The sequence below is a fragment of the Pleurodeles waltl genome, chromosome 9, assembly GCF_031143425.1.
Source record: "Pleurodeles waltl isolate 20211129_DDA chromosome 9, aPleWal1.hap1.20221129, whole genome shotgun sequence".
NCBI classification, from domain to species: Eukaryota; Metazoa; Chordata; class Amphibia; order Caudata; family Salamandridae; genus Pleurodeles; species Pleurodeles waltl.
In genome coordinates this window covers 932,757,795-932,774,884 of record NC_090448.1, presented here as the reverse complement: position 1 = coordinate 932,774,884, position 17,090 = coordinate 932,757,795, and positions in this window count along the sequence as shown.

The following is a 17,090-nucleotide window of genomic DNA, read 5'->3' as shown; positions in this document are numbered from 1 at the left end:
AAATGACGCAAATAATTTTTATAGATTTCTTTGCTCCTTTTTTGCAACCCCTCCTTAAAAGGGAATGCCCCCTTGCATACATTATGCCTGCCGCTAGGGGGCAAGGGGGTTACAAAGCAGCGCAATAATGCATTGCACCACTTTGTAAATCTGGTGCAGCGTTTTTGTCATGATATTGCTACATTAGCGTAAAAAAAATATGCTAATTTGGCAATATTATTTCACAAGGGGCTCTTAACTCTGTCACTTGATGTTTAATGTTCTTTCTCTGACTTCAAAGTGAAAGGGTTTATCTGATAATCTGGGGGTGTGAAAGGAAAGGCTTTTTTCTAGCACACAACGAAATGTAAATGTCTGTAAATGAACTGTGCAAATATTTCAGAATTTATTAAAATTCAGAAAGCACAAATTAAGCAATTGTTGTAATCCTGAAGTGTGCTGGAAAAAATATTTGAATACAATCAAAACAAATCAGTACTCTAGGTGATCCCGTTTCCACACATTATTGTTCGTGTGCTGTATAGTTTTATCCATAAAACGGTGTGTCTGTGCAAATGTAATGGTCGTTTCAATTGAAAATTTGTTGTCTCTAATGGCAGGACTATGTCATACCATTCATACGCCACTGTACAATACTCCACTCTACAACACTCTACTCCATTCTATGCCACTCTACGCTCCTCACTTGAAGACACTCTATACCAATCCAGTCTACACCAATCCACTTCACCACACTCTATGCCACTCAGATGTCTGATTGAACAACACATGTATATATCATGCATGCCTTTACAACGTGGTCTCTACAATGGCCACATCTTTACCATGCATGCCTTTACCACACATGTCTTTACAACAAACAAATTTTGTTGTAAAAGCATATTTGGTAAAGAAACATGCATGATAAATTCTCCCCGCCCCTCCCCTTACACCTGATACCATACTCCACCTGCCCAAACCCTTAAAACTGCCCCTTCCATCCCCCACCCCGAGCCCTAAGGTACTCAACCTGCCCTGAAACCTACCCGCCCTGTCCTAAAAACTATCCTGACCCCCCACCCTACCCTAAACCTGAAAACCAACCCTGTCCTAAAAACTACCCCACCCTGTCTTGAAAACTACCCAACCCCTGCCCTGAACCCTTAAACCTACCCTGCCGTGCCCTTAAAACGACCCCGCGACTCCACCTCATCCCCAAACCCTAAAAGCTACCCTGCTCTGTCCTAAAACCTACCCCTGCCATACTACACTCCACCCCCACCCTAAAATGTGATCTGTCCTAAAAACTACCCCACCCTGACCTAAAGACTACACCGACCACCCCCACCCTAAACCCTAAAACCTACCCTGCCCTGCCCTGCAACCTACCCAGTCCTGTCCTAAAAACTATCCTGCCCCGTCCTAAACCCTAAAAGCGACCCTGTCCTATCCTAAAACCTACTCTGCCCTGTCCTAAAAACTACCCCGATCCCTGACCCCACCCTAAACCCTAAAATCTACCCTGTCCTAAAAACTACTCCAACCCCCCCATTCTGAACCCTAAAACCTTCCCCACCCTGTCCCAAAAACTACCCCAACCTCTCCCCGAAAACCCGGACCCACTTACCTCTCTCGCCCCTGGTCACTGCTTCTTCTTGTTCCACCCAGAATGCTCTGCCCTCCATTACCATGCATATGCGTGCTAAATGCATGCGTAGTAAACGCATAAGCGTGGTAATGGCAGCATGGTCAATGCATAGCGTTGCATTGACTGCATTGTTACTGATGTTTCCCACGCCACTCCAGTCTATTTCACTCCACTCTACAGCACTCTACTGTATGCCACTCTACTCTGCTCTATGCTACTCCACTCTTTGCCGCTGTACTATAGTCGACACCACCATACTGCACTCCACTCTGTCATCTGTTCTCTGCCCCTCCACTCTTTGACAAACCACTCTACTCCATTGTACAACACTCTTCTCCACTCTATGCCACTTCACTCTACAACACTCTACTCCACTTTATGCCACTCCACTCTATGCCACTCAATGCCAATGTAGGCCACTTTACTCCACTCTATGACACTCTATGATACTCCACTCTATCCCACTCTGCTCCACTCTACTCCATGCCATACCACTCTGTGCCACTCTACACCACTCTGCACCAATCTATGCCACTCTCTCCTACATTCTACACAACTTCACTCTTTACTACACTGTATGCCACTCTATGACACTATGGGGGTTATTCTAACTTTGGAGGAGTGTTAATCCGTCCCAAAAGTGATGGTAAAGTGACGGATATACCACCAGCCGTATTACGAGTTCCATAGGATATAATGGACTCGTAATACGGCTGGTGGTAAATCCGTCACTTTTCCGTCACTTTTGGGACGGATTAACACCTCCTCCAAAGTTAGAATAACCCCCTATATGCCACTTGTTGGACTTTTTGCCTTATGCAGGGTCATCCCCAGTCTCTTTGCCTCCTTCCTCCTGGTTTTTCTGACCTCTCGCTGTTGGCTCTAGGACTCTGAGCACTTTATCACTGCTGACCAGTGCTAAAGTGCAGGTGCTCTCCCATCTAAAGTTGGTATGATTGGCTTATACCTAATTGGCATATTTAATTTACCTATAAGTCCCTTGTACAGTGGTATCTCTATACCCAGGGCCTGTAAATTAAATACTACTAGTGGGCCTGCAGCGCTGCTTGCGCCACCCACTGAAGTAGACTTTCAAAACCTTTCTCAGGCCTGCTAGCGCAGGGCCTGTGTGCGCTGTTTTCTGCCACAGGGACCTGGCATCTAAACTTACTTGCCAGGCCCAGAACTCCCCTTTTACTACGTGTAAGTCACCCCTAAGGTACGCCCTAGCTAGCCTTATGGGCAGGGTGCCATGTTTGTAGAAAGGCAGGACATGTGCCATATTGCATGGCCTGTTCTGGTAGTGACAAACAGCCTAACTTGGTGTCTCACTGCTGTGAGTGCTGCCTTCTCATAGGATTGCATTAGAAATGCCCTGCCTTATGTGTAAGGGGTATTGTCTGATTTATGAGGGGTAGCGTAGGCGTGTTTGGTATGATTCTGATGGTGATAATAAATACTGCTTACAGGTGTGGGTGTTTTTTTTATTACTATCACAGAAATGCCACTTCTAGAAAGTGCGCATTTATCTGTACTTATGACTCTGGTGTTTTGCAGCTTGACTCCAGTCCACGTCTGGGCAGAGTGACAGTTGGGGCTTTGTGCATACTTTTCAGACAGCCTGTACATAGGGAGGGTGGAGGTGTCACCGAGGTGCATCTTCATACTGAATAGTCTTCCTGGGCTGAGAGAAGGGAGAGGCGGGGCACACCTACATTTGGAAAGGCTGTGCCCTGGCCTCACACAATAGGGTCGTTAACCTGCCACTGATGTTTGGAGCCTGTGCTGAAAGGAGAGAGGGGGCACTCCCAGAACCAGTTGTAACTGGCTGGAACCTCCTCTCCCTACCATTGTAAAACACTGTAAGAACTGACTATAAGTACAGGGGAATTTTCCCCACAATTTGGAGACTCTTGGAATCATCTTGGAACTGGACCCCAAAGGCTGAAGGGACTCACCAGGAACCGCCATGGAATGCTGCTGCTGTGCAGACCTGTGACCTGCCTGGTCACTGTGAAGGACTTGCCACTTGCTACCTTTCCTTTGTGCTGGCCTGTTGCTGGGCCCTCCACCTGAGGACCTTTCCTTAAATATTCTGCTCCCCAGGGGCAGGGTGCTGTGGCCCCTGACCCCTGCGTTCATTGACAGTGTGAGGATTGTTCCTTATTTTAATTTATAGCGCCTGGAGGGCGCTTTGCTAAAATAGCACTGTGCACAAGAGGAGCGCTTCTTCTGGCATCTGTTTTTGGAGCTTAAAAGCGCTCTGCTGAAGAAATCACTGCCGCAGCCCGGGGGAAGTTGTGGCCCCAAGCGCGAGTGAGCGCGCTGCTTTGTGCCCCCGGGGCACCAGAAGAATCTATTTCTTTTTGGAGCACTAGCACTCCTGTCATGCCCCCGGGGCGAAGCGAGCTCCGTAGAGCACCCCCGGGGCACTGGCAGGCACCGACTTTGGTGCCCACCTCCTTCCCAGCGGCCGGACGGGCCGCCGAGTGCTGAGGGAGCCTGGGGCAGGGAAGGAAGCCTCATCGGAGGCTCCCTCGCCCCCAGGCTCCTTAGGATTCCTGCCGACGAGAAAGGGAGGCCTCACCGGAGGCTCCCCCTGCTCCTCCGACACTCCGGAGGGGCTGAAGGAGGCCGCGGGCGGGGTGCGAACCCCGCTGGAGGTTCCCCCGCGCCGCCAGCTTCCTTGCGTGGCCCGTGCGGGCAAGTATTGGGAATTGTTATCTCCCCCACTACCAAGGGCCAGGACAGGCCTGGGGGAGACTCTCAGAATTCACAGGCCCCTGGAGGGGTCCGTTACAGAATCGGAGGGGGTGCATGGTGCCCCCTCCTCCTCCCCTAGTCTTGTGGATGTTGGCCCCCCCTTCCTGAGGGCTGGGTGAGGCCCGGGGGGGCCCCCAATGATCACGGGTCCCAGGAGGGGCCCGTCAGGAATACTGTGAGGGTGCGTGCCACCCCTCTTGGTACCAAATGCTCCCAGGAGGCCCCCGTTTTGCACAGCGGAGCGCCGGGGGCCCCAATTATCATTCTATAGGCACTGGAAGTGCCTTCATCAAACCAGGTACCCCTAAAAGGATCCACATATATAATCTAAGGTTCTGACTAAAGACTTTGTGAATTAATATATATTGCCTACCTGTTTTATGATGTGTGATGATGCTTTTACATATATGGGCAAATGTTCCTTTTATGGGCATGACTTGCTATTATGTTTCCCTAACTTGCCATATGTTTTCTAATGTTCCTACTACGGGCGTTTTATGATATTCTTATGACAAGTGTTCTAATGTGATAACGTGTTTCCTGACTACTGCTTATGTTGCAGAATACTGAGTAACCTGTGTGTTATGTGTGACTAATGCTAATTTGCAGAGTAACTAATGTGTAATGTTCTGACAACTGCTAAGGTAGCAGGATAGTACTGATATGTGATGTTTGGTCTGATAATTGCGTTGTGTACAATACAGTATATTTTCATATATTCTGGTGTTGTGTTTCCTTTGTGGTGGGGATATTGCGTCACATGTGTTGTGTGTGTTGTGCAAACGCTTTACACATTGCCTCTGGGTTAAGCCTGACTGCTTGTGCCAAGCTACCAACGGGTTGAGCAGGGGTTATCTTGGACGTGTAACTCCCTTGCCCTGACTAGAGTGGGTAAGTTCTGCCTGGCTGAGGTGCATACCCTAGCCAACCAGAAACCCCCTTTTCTAACACCACTCTGCAACACTATGCCGCTCTATGCCATACCACTCTACTACACTCTACACCACTTTGCTCCTCTCTATGACTCTCCAAGCTACACCACTCCACTCTATGCCACTTTATTCCACTCTACTCTACTTCCCTCCATTCTACGGCAGTACACTCTACACCACTCCACTCTACCATGTTCTACTCCACTATATGACAGTTTACTCTCATGTTCTACTCCACTATATGACAGTTTACTCTACTCCACTCCACTCAATTCCACTGCAATTACAGATTATGCAGAGTATCCCACAACTACATCTACTGTTTTGCGTGATTTGAATATATTTTCGGATACACATGTCACCAGTGGCTTAAGATGAAGATCTACTTGGGTGCCCAAATCTACAATGGACAATAATATAGAGACTTTTTTCAAATTAGTATGGTGTGATTTGGATAAAGAAGAATCGAAGAAGAGACAATTGAAGAAATCCAATTTGAAACAACAGGAAGACATTGCAATGAAGACTCTGAGATTAGATGATGAATTAATTATAAAGAGAGTTGATAAAGGAGGAAATATAGTGGTCATGAACCGTATTGATTATGAACAAGACGTTTATTCACAATTGAGTAATAGAGACTGTTATGAAAAGCTCTCATACAATCCGATGATAGCATTAACAGGTAAAATAAATGTTGAAATGTTGGCGAGATAGGAATCTATTGGATGAGGAAGAATACTTGTACTTACAGGTATATCGCCCCAAATTTCCATGTCTTTATACACTACCAAAGATACACAAACAATCCAGATTTCCACCAGGGAGACCTATAGTCTCGGGTATAGGAGGCCCCACGGAGAGACTTTCAGAATTTGTAGATGTATTTCTTCAACCATTTGTCTGTAATTTACACATCAGAGATACCAAGCATATACTGAGTCTGCTGTCGGATATTCAATGGGAACCAGGTATGATTATGGTGACCTTAGATGTGGTAGCGTTATACACCAGTATACAACATGAATGTGGATTGAAAGCGATAGAACATATCCTAAATAGAAGATCAGCAAGTCTATTGGAACACACACACATGATTCTGGATATGATTGACCTTATACTCAATAACAATTATTTTTTGTTAAAAAAAGATTGGTTCAAACAAAAGCAAGGTGTGGCAATGGGATCGAAATTTTCACCCTCATATGCTAATTTGTTTATGGGGTGGTTTGAAGAAAATTGGATATGGGGCCCTGGAGCAGCCACATGGCAACCATATATTTTATATTGGGGGTGATATATTGATGACTGTTTCTTGTTATGGACAGGTGATGTGGATACATTAGAGAAATTTTGTGACTATCTCAATAGGAACAATGTGAACATGAGATTCACACATAAATTCAGTGAAACTAGTATATAGTTTTTAGATGTGGAACTATTTGTAGAGAATAATAAAATAGAGAGGAGACTATATCGTAAGCCAACATCCTGCAATACTCTGTTACATGCAACGAGTGCTCATCCGAAATGTCAGATAGAGGCTATACCATTAGGAGAAATGGTTAGAGCTAGAAGAAATTGCAGCAGAGATTCTGACTTTCGTAAGGTCATAGAGGATATGGGGCAGAGGTTTGCAGTCAGAGGTTACTCAGCATCGAATATACGTAAATCTCAAGATAAGGTTTTGAAGATTCCTCGCCTACAAATACTGGTACCAAAGACAAGGATAGATATAGAAAGAGAAAGAAGCAGTACTCAGAAGTTAAGGATTATATTAGACTACACAGAGGTCTCTCAGAGATTGTTGAAAATTATGAAGAAACACTGGCCAATACTCACTCATGATGACACATTAAGGAAATTTATTGGTAATAAACCGGAAGTTGTATTTAGGAGAGGCAGCACCCTTAATAGCATCGTGAGTCCCAGTTATTTGCCTGACATAAGGAAGCCGGATTGGCTTAATATGCATAATTTTGGCTTTTACAGATGTGGCTCATGCGCAATGTGTAAATGGGCCTGGCAAGCCAAAAAAGACTTTTTTGATAGAAGTGGTCATAAAGTGGATATCAAATCACATATAGACTGTAACACTAATTATGTAGTGTATATGCTTGTGTGTAAATGTGAGAAAATGTATGTGGGGAGCACGATACGCCCTCTCAAGGTAAGAATTGCCAAACACTGGAGAGCGATTAGGCAAGAAGACAAGCGGTACCCTATAGCTTCACATATGAGAGTATGTGGTGCACAAGGAATTCATAAAGAATAAAAAAAAATTGGTTTTGAACACTGTGATTGGAATCCAAGAGGAGGTAATAGGGAACTAGCCCTATGGAGAAGAGAGTCGATTTGGATTATTAGGTTAGGAGCAGTGGAACGAGGATTGAATACGGACTATGAGATGGAATATTTCCTAGGAGACTAGCAAATAGATGTTTTAAGATTTGGAGATCGCACCACAATATATGATTACTGATGGAAAGTAACGGTGGAGAACTTTTATTGTTCTTCAATTTTATTTTGGGCTGTAACTTTGTTGGCTCGATTTCACACTACAGCATATTCGGTACATCCTTTTGAAATCGTTGTGATAAAGAGTTTGTACTATGATTTTGCATGTTACTTTATTAGATTATATTGAGTTGGGAATTTTTGGTTCATTTCAATTTATAGTATAATGGCCTCATTTATACTTTTTATATAGTTAGTTTAACGGACACAATTTTGGGCATGAGTACAAGGTGGTAGGACATTGAAATTAATTCAGGCACCCGGATTTTGTTTTAGTAAAAATTGAGTTAGATATTTATAGACAGGAGACAGATAAATCAGTAAATGAGGAGATTCTATTTTGGTCAGTATATAGGTACTTATAAAGAAGAAAAAAATGAGTTATATTTTATATCAGTTTATATAATGTATTAGGTCATTGACTCATAATATTGTTGGGGAGATACATGCCATTTGTAAGTTAATATACCTATGGGTATTAATTGAAATAGGTGACTTAACGATTAGAATGGTCTATCTTGTATGCTGTAACATATATAAAGTCCATCCCGCAGTCAGTTTTTTATTATTGTGACCACTGGAAGTGGTAATCGTATTGAGTAGGAATAGTCTGTCCTTTGTGTTTCCCAAGTCACACAAGGACATTGTATGAGTCCATCTTCTATTACTATTATGGGAGCGCGGGCTTTAAAATGATTCATTTGAATGAGATTCAGGTTCGTACACGGCGCGTAGGCGTACTCGCAGCGAGATGAGTGGAAATTAAACTAAATCAGGAATCAGATACGGGTAAGAGATTTACTGAATTCTAGGAGGCCAGTTCATTTGAATTACGGGGAGCTGAAAGCGGTTTAACTAAGTTCTCTATAATATTGTAGGAGACGAAGTCGAACACGGATTTGGGCTAATAAATTCAACAGCCCGTACGGATTGGTTTGGAAGATTGGTGAGCGATGATTAAGAACACTATACTAGAGAGTTATGGGAGAATGTTGATCACAGGGTATTGATTAATGTCTTTGCATATATGGTTCTAGTTTATGTACAAGGAATTTGATATTTGAGAAACGAAGGTCTACAAGGTACCGAGCAGTATTATACGATGTGATTTTAAGACACCTATTATTTATTTTTGGGGTTTATACACTTTGGGAATAATAGGAATTACAGAGTTTCATTCAAATATGTGGCACCCTAGGGGTGATTATTTAATGTTTGAGCATGCATCACACATGGCACATTGGTTATTATCTACTATTTGTGCACAGTGTTGAATTTCTATCACAATTTAGGTTTTAATACATTGTTATATACTAAGATAAGGGGATATCACGGACTGAGTGAGATTGACTACTTGCATGGTTCCCACTGTTGGATAAGGAGATGTGATACCATCATCCACTTGTATATGTATATATTACTGACATCAAATATTGATTTGTTAATGATGGGTAATATTATTCTAGGAGGTCCTGAGGAAATCATGGGGCACACCCCGGATGAAACACGTGTTGACCTGTGATCTATTTGGATGTTCTTTGTGTTGATCAGAGACTGACATTGGACAAAGGAATTTATTTTATGGACATAAGTCTTTGGATCGGATATGTTGATTGGACTGCTGAATTTACATTATTGTGAATTAAACATTTATTGAACAATGTAAAGGATAGTATTTGTGAACACACTGCTGATATTATACTATATTTGTAACACTTTATTACTGATTTACGTTATTGATTTACATGTGTGCCATTATGTATTGTATTGCGTAGATAACATTCTTGTTATCATGTAAGGTGTTGGGGGGTGAAACCTTAGTTTTGAGCACCGTGTTTATTATTTTTCGGCACATGCAAATAGATTGGAAAGTAGGAGGGCCAATTCACTCATAATTTCACCCTCTTCTGTTTAGTGATTATCCACTCCAATGTACTCCAATCTATAACACTCCACTCTACTCTATTCCACTGTATGCCACTCCACTCTATAACTCTACTCAACTCTACACCTCTCCACTCTATGCCACTTCACTCTGTGATACTCCACTCAATGACATTCCACTCTTCGACAATCAATGCTACACTACACCACTATACTCTACCCCACTCTGTTCCGCTCCACTTCACTCCACTTAATGACACTTTACTCAAATCTGTGCTATGCCATTCCATTCTATCCCCCTCCACTCTACACCCCTCCACTCCACACCACTCCACAGCACTCTATAACACTCTACACCACCCATTGTACACCCCTCCACTCTATGCCCCTACTCTATGACTCTTTACAACAGTCCACTTTACAACACTCTTACACTCTACAGCCCTACACACTATGACATTTTACATCCCATCACTGTACACTCCTCCATGACACTCTACACCCCTTCACTCCACACCCCTTTACCTCTCCACTTTATGCCCCTCCAAACTACACCCCCCCACACTCTACACCTCTTCACTCTACTACACTCTAAAGCACTGTACAATACTCCACACCACTCTACAACACTCTTAGCTACTCCCTATATGGCCCTTTCTTCTATGACCCTCCACAATACTACCCCTTCCCACCCCCACCTTTCTTTTTCTGTCATCCTCCTCTTCCTCTGTTAAATATTTTAAATAAGTATTGTTTGTTGTTGGTATATGTATCACAGTCAATATTTATATCTCTATATAGGTAGGAGCTGAGCTTGCATGTCACTGTATTTGCTTTTATTTCTCAATTCATAAACTTATCACTAAAATCATGATAAAAAAAGACAATGCATACTACCAAAACAAAGGTAAATTGGTCTAATTGTAAAAAAAAAAAAAACACAACCCTCCACTCCACTCTATGCCACTCAACTCCGCTCCACTTTACACCACTGTACAACACTTCACTCCACTCTACGCTATGCCACTTCACTGCACTCCATTCCACTCTTCTCCATTCCACTCTACAACACTCCACTCTGCAACACTACAATCTATCCCACTTGACCTCATGCCACTCCGCTCTATGACACTCCACTCTATAACACTCCACTCTACCCTAAGACTCTCTATCCCACTCTACGACCCTTCACTCTACAATTCTTTACTCCACTCCATTCTACACCCCTCCAATCTACACCCCTCTAACCTATGCCCTCCACTCAATGACCCTCCACTCTATGCCACTGTGAGCCACTTCACAATATACTACTCCACTCTATGACACTCCAGGCCATTCTATGCCACTCTACTCCACTCTATGCAACTCAACTCCACTCTACAACACTTTACTCTACTCTAAGACACTTTACTCCACTCTACGCTATGCCACTCAATTCTATGCCACTTCACTCTATGACACTCCACTGTAGGACACTGCACTCCATAACACTGCACTCCACAACACTACACCCTATGACACTTCTCTCCAGTCTACTCCACTCTACAACACTCTACAACACTCTACAACACTCTACAACACTCCACTCTATGTCACTCTAAGCCACTTCACTCGACTGTACTCCACTCTCTGACACTCCAATCTATAACATTCCACTCTATGGCATTCTACTCTATGACACTCCACTTCATAACACTTCACTCTACAAATCTCTACTCCACACTACTTCACTCTGCACCACTGTGCTCCACTCTACACAACCCTACTCTACTCTGCTCTGTGCCATTCTCCTCCACTCTGCTCCACTTTATGCCACTCCATTTGAAGTCACTCTACTCTACTCCACTCTACGCCACATTACTTAACTCTATGCCACTCTACTCCACTTTACGCCACTCTACTCCACTCTATTCCACCCTATTCTAGTCCACTCTACGCACCTCCACTCTATACCACACTTCTTTACTCTTCTCCTCTCCATGAGACTCTATGACCCTATACTCTATGAACCTTCACTCTACAACCCTTCACTCTACAACACTCCACTCTACGACACTGTACTCTAAGAACATTACACTATATGACACTGCATTCTAAGATACTCTGTGCCACTCAACTCTATGCCACTCCACTCTACGACAGTCTACTCCAGCCTGCTCCACTCTATGCCCCTCCACTATATACCCCTCCTCCATGCCACTTCACGCCACTCCACTCTACATGACTCCTCTCTGCACAATTCTACTCTACTATAAACCACTCTGTACCACTGTCACACCACTCAACTCCAGTCTACTAAACTCTACCCTACTCCACTCGACTTTACGCCATGCCACTCCACTCTATGACACTAAACTCTATGACACTCTTCTCAACTCTGTGCCACTCTACAACCCTTGAATCCACTCTACGCCACTAAACAACACTGAATGCCACTCCACTCGACAATGCTCTGTGCAACTTCACTCCACGAGTCTCATGCAGGTGCACAACGTGGCTAAAACACATTGGGAAAGCTGATAGCTCTTTCATAGGTGATACCTATCTTCTTTGCCTATGCTTGTTTGAGACTCTGGCCAATACTCGTTCAGAGAAAGGTAATAAATCTGGAGTATGTCCAAATGTATGGAGCCATGTTAGTGTGGGTTTATCTGATCTTACTCTAGGAGTTTCATCTGTAAGGAACATGCTATACAAGTAAAACGTAAATGAAAGCATTAAAAAACTTAAGCTCACATCTTTAAAAAAACGTTAGAAAAGAACCTCAGTAAAAGGCAGTGGATTTATTGCTATAATCGGGACACCCAAAAAAGATGTTACTCTTAAAAAAAACAAGTGTTGATTGCAAAATCCCTTGGAAGACAGCCCGTACAAGATTTGTCAAGCAAACCTCCATTATTAAAACATATTTAGGCCCTCGATACCAGATGCTAAAAACTGCTTGGGGAGAATCCATGGCTGAAATTAACAAATCTGTCTGGTGGAGCTTGAATTATCAGATGAGACGGCACAGGTTTCTCGTATTCATTCTATCTGTAGAAACTACTATGCAGTTATTATGTGCATTATGATGCCTGGTAAATTCGGATCTGGTGTACCCACACCTGGTAATCTGGGATATGGGAATATTGACCCACTCAGATGTACAGAGGGAAGTATCCCCCTGCATACATCTCTGGGGAAGTCATAAGGAGGGTCTAAGAGTTAACCTGAAATTTTAAGCTGATTGGTCATTCTTCTTTTTAGGTCGAAATGTCCGATGTATGACTATTTCTTCGATTTTCGGATTTTCTGAAGTAGTGTATTGACGTTATCGCTATTAATTTTCCAATACTGTGCTTCAGTAGGAATGGAGCTCAATTTGGCAGCACCTTGAACAACCAGTGGCTAAGTTGGAAAAACCAGCCTTTTCGCTTTGTTAAAGCCTGTTTAGTTTAGACATGGTTTATGTAAAACATTATTGCTGAAGAAGCTGCTAGGCCCTCAAAAATATTTTAAAAAGTTGCCTAAAAGGAAAAATTGCTGTTGGTCTCAAAAAGCACACATTGCATTGTAGTCCCCGGTACTCAAGGAAAGTACTTTGTGTGTTGACCTGCTGTTCGTGAAAGAATGGAATGCCATCATTCACAGTGAAATTAACTAATGCCTGAAGTGGCCCCATACTGCATACTCTAGTGAGTGGGAGAAAAAAATGTGAAAGAGACAACAATTGCCCAATGGACGAAAAGGAGTGGCTGAGGCCGATATAAATACCTCATATACGTAATTTTAGTAAATCCAAGGTCTTGGCTAATGCCAGACCTAAAAACAACTTCCATAGAAATACTCCAGAAGCGAAGGAAGTGATGTGCAAAAGGCTGGCTGCAGCATGTCGAAAGATCGGGCAGGTATGTACAACTAAAATAATTTTTTTCAGCGATGTGTGTGGCTATACCTTCGTACACAGTGTGCTTTGTATATCATTTTATTTTTTAATATGTATACATGGTTGGTTATTTGGCACTATCAACATTATCAATGTCACTATCATATTATCTGAGTGTAAGTCTAGTTACGCCAAAATATGGAAAAAACCCTGGCTAAAAGTAAGCATATTAGTGGTCTCAAAAGCACACATGGCTATAGAAGTACTTTGCATTGAAGGAAACCGGTGGCTGAAGTGGGCGGACCCACTGACTCATGCTGTATGGTGAAGTATGTGGAAGAAAATTGTGAATGTAAAGTAAATCTATTATACACACAATTTTAGTAAAATCATAAAGTTTCGGCAATACCAGACCTAACGAAAAGAGGCCCTAAAATCATTCTGCAGCTTAAACAAACAGTTGTCCACATACCGTTAGAACGGTAATAACCTGGACTTTTGCGGGTTTTCCAGGCACTAGGAAAGTGACAGCCACATGTTTGTGACAAGGAGAGATATCAATGAATACTCCTATCATTGTCTGCTTACATGCCTGAAGTTCACAGCAAAACGTCCATCCTGTGCTATCACAAGGCTCTTTTTTTAGCCGCTTTGATTCTAATCAAAACAGTTTTTACAGAGACACAACAAAAGTTCTACGTGTACATTCCAACGGGTGAAAGTCAGTGCAGGGAGGCATCAGGGGTGTCCTGTTGTGTTATTAAAAGCACAACAAAATGGCACATTACTTCAAAATACCTGCTGAACGGATGGGTTTGCAATTTGTTTTACCTGCTTTGACCTTAATCGCCTGGTTCGTGTTACCCAGTCTCACAATGCAGGACCACAAAGTCTGTAGTGGCACCAGCTCGGCGCTGCTGAACTGGCTGAGAAACCCGTCAATGTGTGTGGCCTTTCTGCGAGTAAAAAATGAAGATTATATTTTTGTTTCACTATTTTATTTACTGGACCTCTTCTCCCCAGCATTCTCCCCTTTAAACGTCCCAGAAGCATCTCCTGTCCCCAACAGCAAGGCATCTCCACTACGTGTCTCTACTTTGGACCCTACTGAGCCACAATATCCAGATGGAAACAGTTTTGGGAAGTTTCATGCACTTGCCTTCAATGCACCACTCATGCAATGACCCGATTTGGACTAAAAAACTGGGATATTTCAAGAACAGAGACCTAGGACTATCCTTTTGCATCGACAAAGGAGCCCATAATGACTAACAGGACAGCGCTCACCAACACATAAAAAACACACGGTCTGGCTCTAAGGGGAATTAAATGTGAATTTTTGCACACAGTATCGTCCGCATTAAATCAATTGCTGTCCGATAAGGGCTTTTAATTAATTTTGCACGGGATCACATGAAATCGTGCCTCGCGCTCCATTCAGTAGACCCTCTCTAAAAAATGGAGACATCTACTAATTTGTTGAAATTTGCTGGAACAGATGGTGAAAAACCTCGACTGCCCCAGCAAATCCAAGATACCTGGTCATCCTAACTAGACAGGGTGGGACAGGGCCAAAGAGGGAGAAAATCTCACTATTAATAAGGATTACTCAGCATGTCTTGCCATAGTTCAGTGAAGAATGAAATGCTAACATGCTGTGCCATCCTGTGGGCACCCCGGGACATAGCAGGAGCTGGCCCTGGGGGTGTGGCGGTCCCCAGAGCCATCAGTGGCTCGAGGAGGGAGGCCGTGCGGCTCCCCTCCAATGTGAAGCCAGCCCCAGGGAGGTAGTGGACCCAGGGATAATGGGAGTCTGAAACAGTCCCCCTTTGTATTGTTTACTCTTTGCCCCGGGGAGATGGTGGTCCCCAGGGCAGTGGGGGGAGAGGCACTCAGTCCCCTCACACACAAAATTAATATAGCCTAGGACAGGTGGTGGTCCCCAGGGCTGCAGGAGAGGGCAGGTGCATCCCCCATTTTATAAGTGTGAAGCCCCGGGGAGGTCAGGGGTCCCTGGAGCTGTGGGGTGGGGTGCTGGGTGCCCCCCCCCCCCACAGTCAATTTTAATCAAGCCCCGTGGAGGTGGCGGTCCCTGGGGCTGTGGGGAGGCCGATGTGCCTCCCCCACACCATTAAATATTTTTGCCCCATCGAGGTGGCAGTCCCTGGGTTGTGGGGACAGACGGCCCCAGCACTTTATTTTAGTAATGGCCACCAGATTTGGTCCTCCTGGGGTCTTAAAGAAACCAAAGCGCAGGAGCCCTCAGCTCACTTTAAAAAAAATTTTTTTGCCGGATTCACAAACATTTAAAAAAAAAAAATGCTTTTTAGCCCTAGGGGCTCCCTCTCGAGTCCCTAGATGAACAAATTTCAGATTTCCTTAATGTCTCTAAAGCTACTGAATTGATTTACACCAAATAACAAAAAGGGATCTTTCTGGGCCAAGAGCTATCTTTCTCTCAAATTTGGTATATTTCTGTCCAGTGGTTTTGGCGCTATTGCTTTTCAATTTTTCCTATGGGAATTAACGTTGGAAATTCTCTAAATTCCACCCACTCCTTTACCTTGGCCCCGGCTTCACGGATCACCCTGACAGCAGCTCACATGACTCGGATTATTTGGGAAATTTTTGTGAAGATTCGTCCAGCGGCACCAATTATACAGGCAAGCAAAAAACTGCTTTTTCTATAGAAACTAGGTCCTACCTATAACTACCTAGTGGCGACCGCCACTAGGTAATATATATGCAGTGAATTATTTTGACGTTTTCATAATTCCTGGCCTTATAGTTTCATTCATCTCTGCACATGTGTTTCTGGGTTCATCCCTTCATCAGCAGAGAAATGTAGTCTGTAGTGTTTCACCTCAGTAGGTGTTGCCAATGCTGAAATTCACTGTAAGTTACTGGCTTTCCCATATTCCCTAATACATAACCTGTTGGGAGTGCGCTTTCATAGAGGATAACCCTTGTTTGCATTGAATTACCGGCCTGTCCAGCCGGGAAGGCAGCACCACTGCATATAGGAGCAGGTCTGTTGGCTTAATGGACTGTCACATTTTGAGCAGCAGGTTGGGACGCTTTCAGCAAACCCGGTGATTTTACATTGAATCTGCCTACTTTAGGTAATGAACTTTGTTTTTATTATTTCGCTTGGCTCCTGCAACCCACTTGGGAAAATATAGGACTACCTTTACCAGAATGCACTTTTCAACTCACTTTAGAGGCCCACTGTGGCAGAACTGCTATTTAACAGAGTAATCAGGTGCCTGCAATTAAAACCAGCTGAGCAGGCATGCACTTGATCTTTGAACAGGGGAGGAGATGTCTGGAACACTTTCAGCACTGGCTCCACCTACTGAGGTGTAACACTACAGACTACTTTCTCTGCTGATGAAGGGATAGACCCAGAAACACGTGTCCAGAGAAGAATGAAAATATAAGCCCAGGAATAAAGAAAATGTCAAAAGAATTGACTGTAAGTTGCTGGTTTTGCCAAATTCCC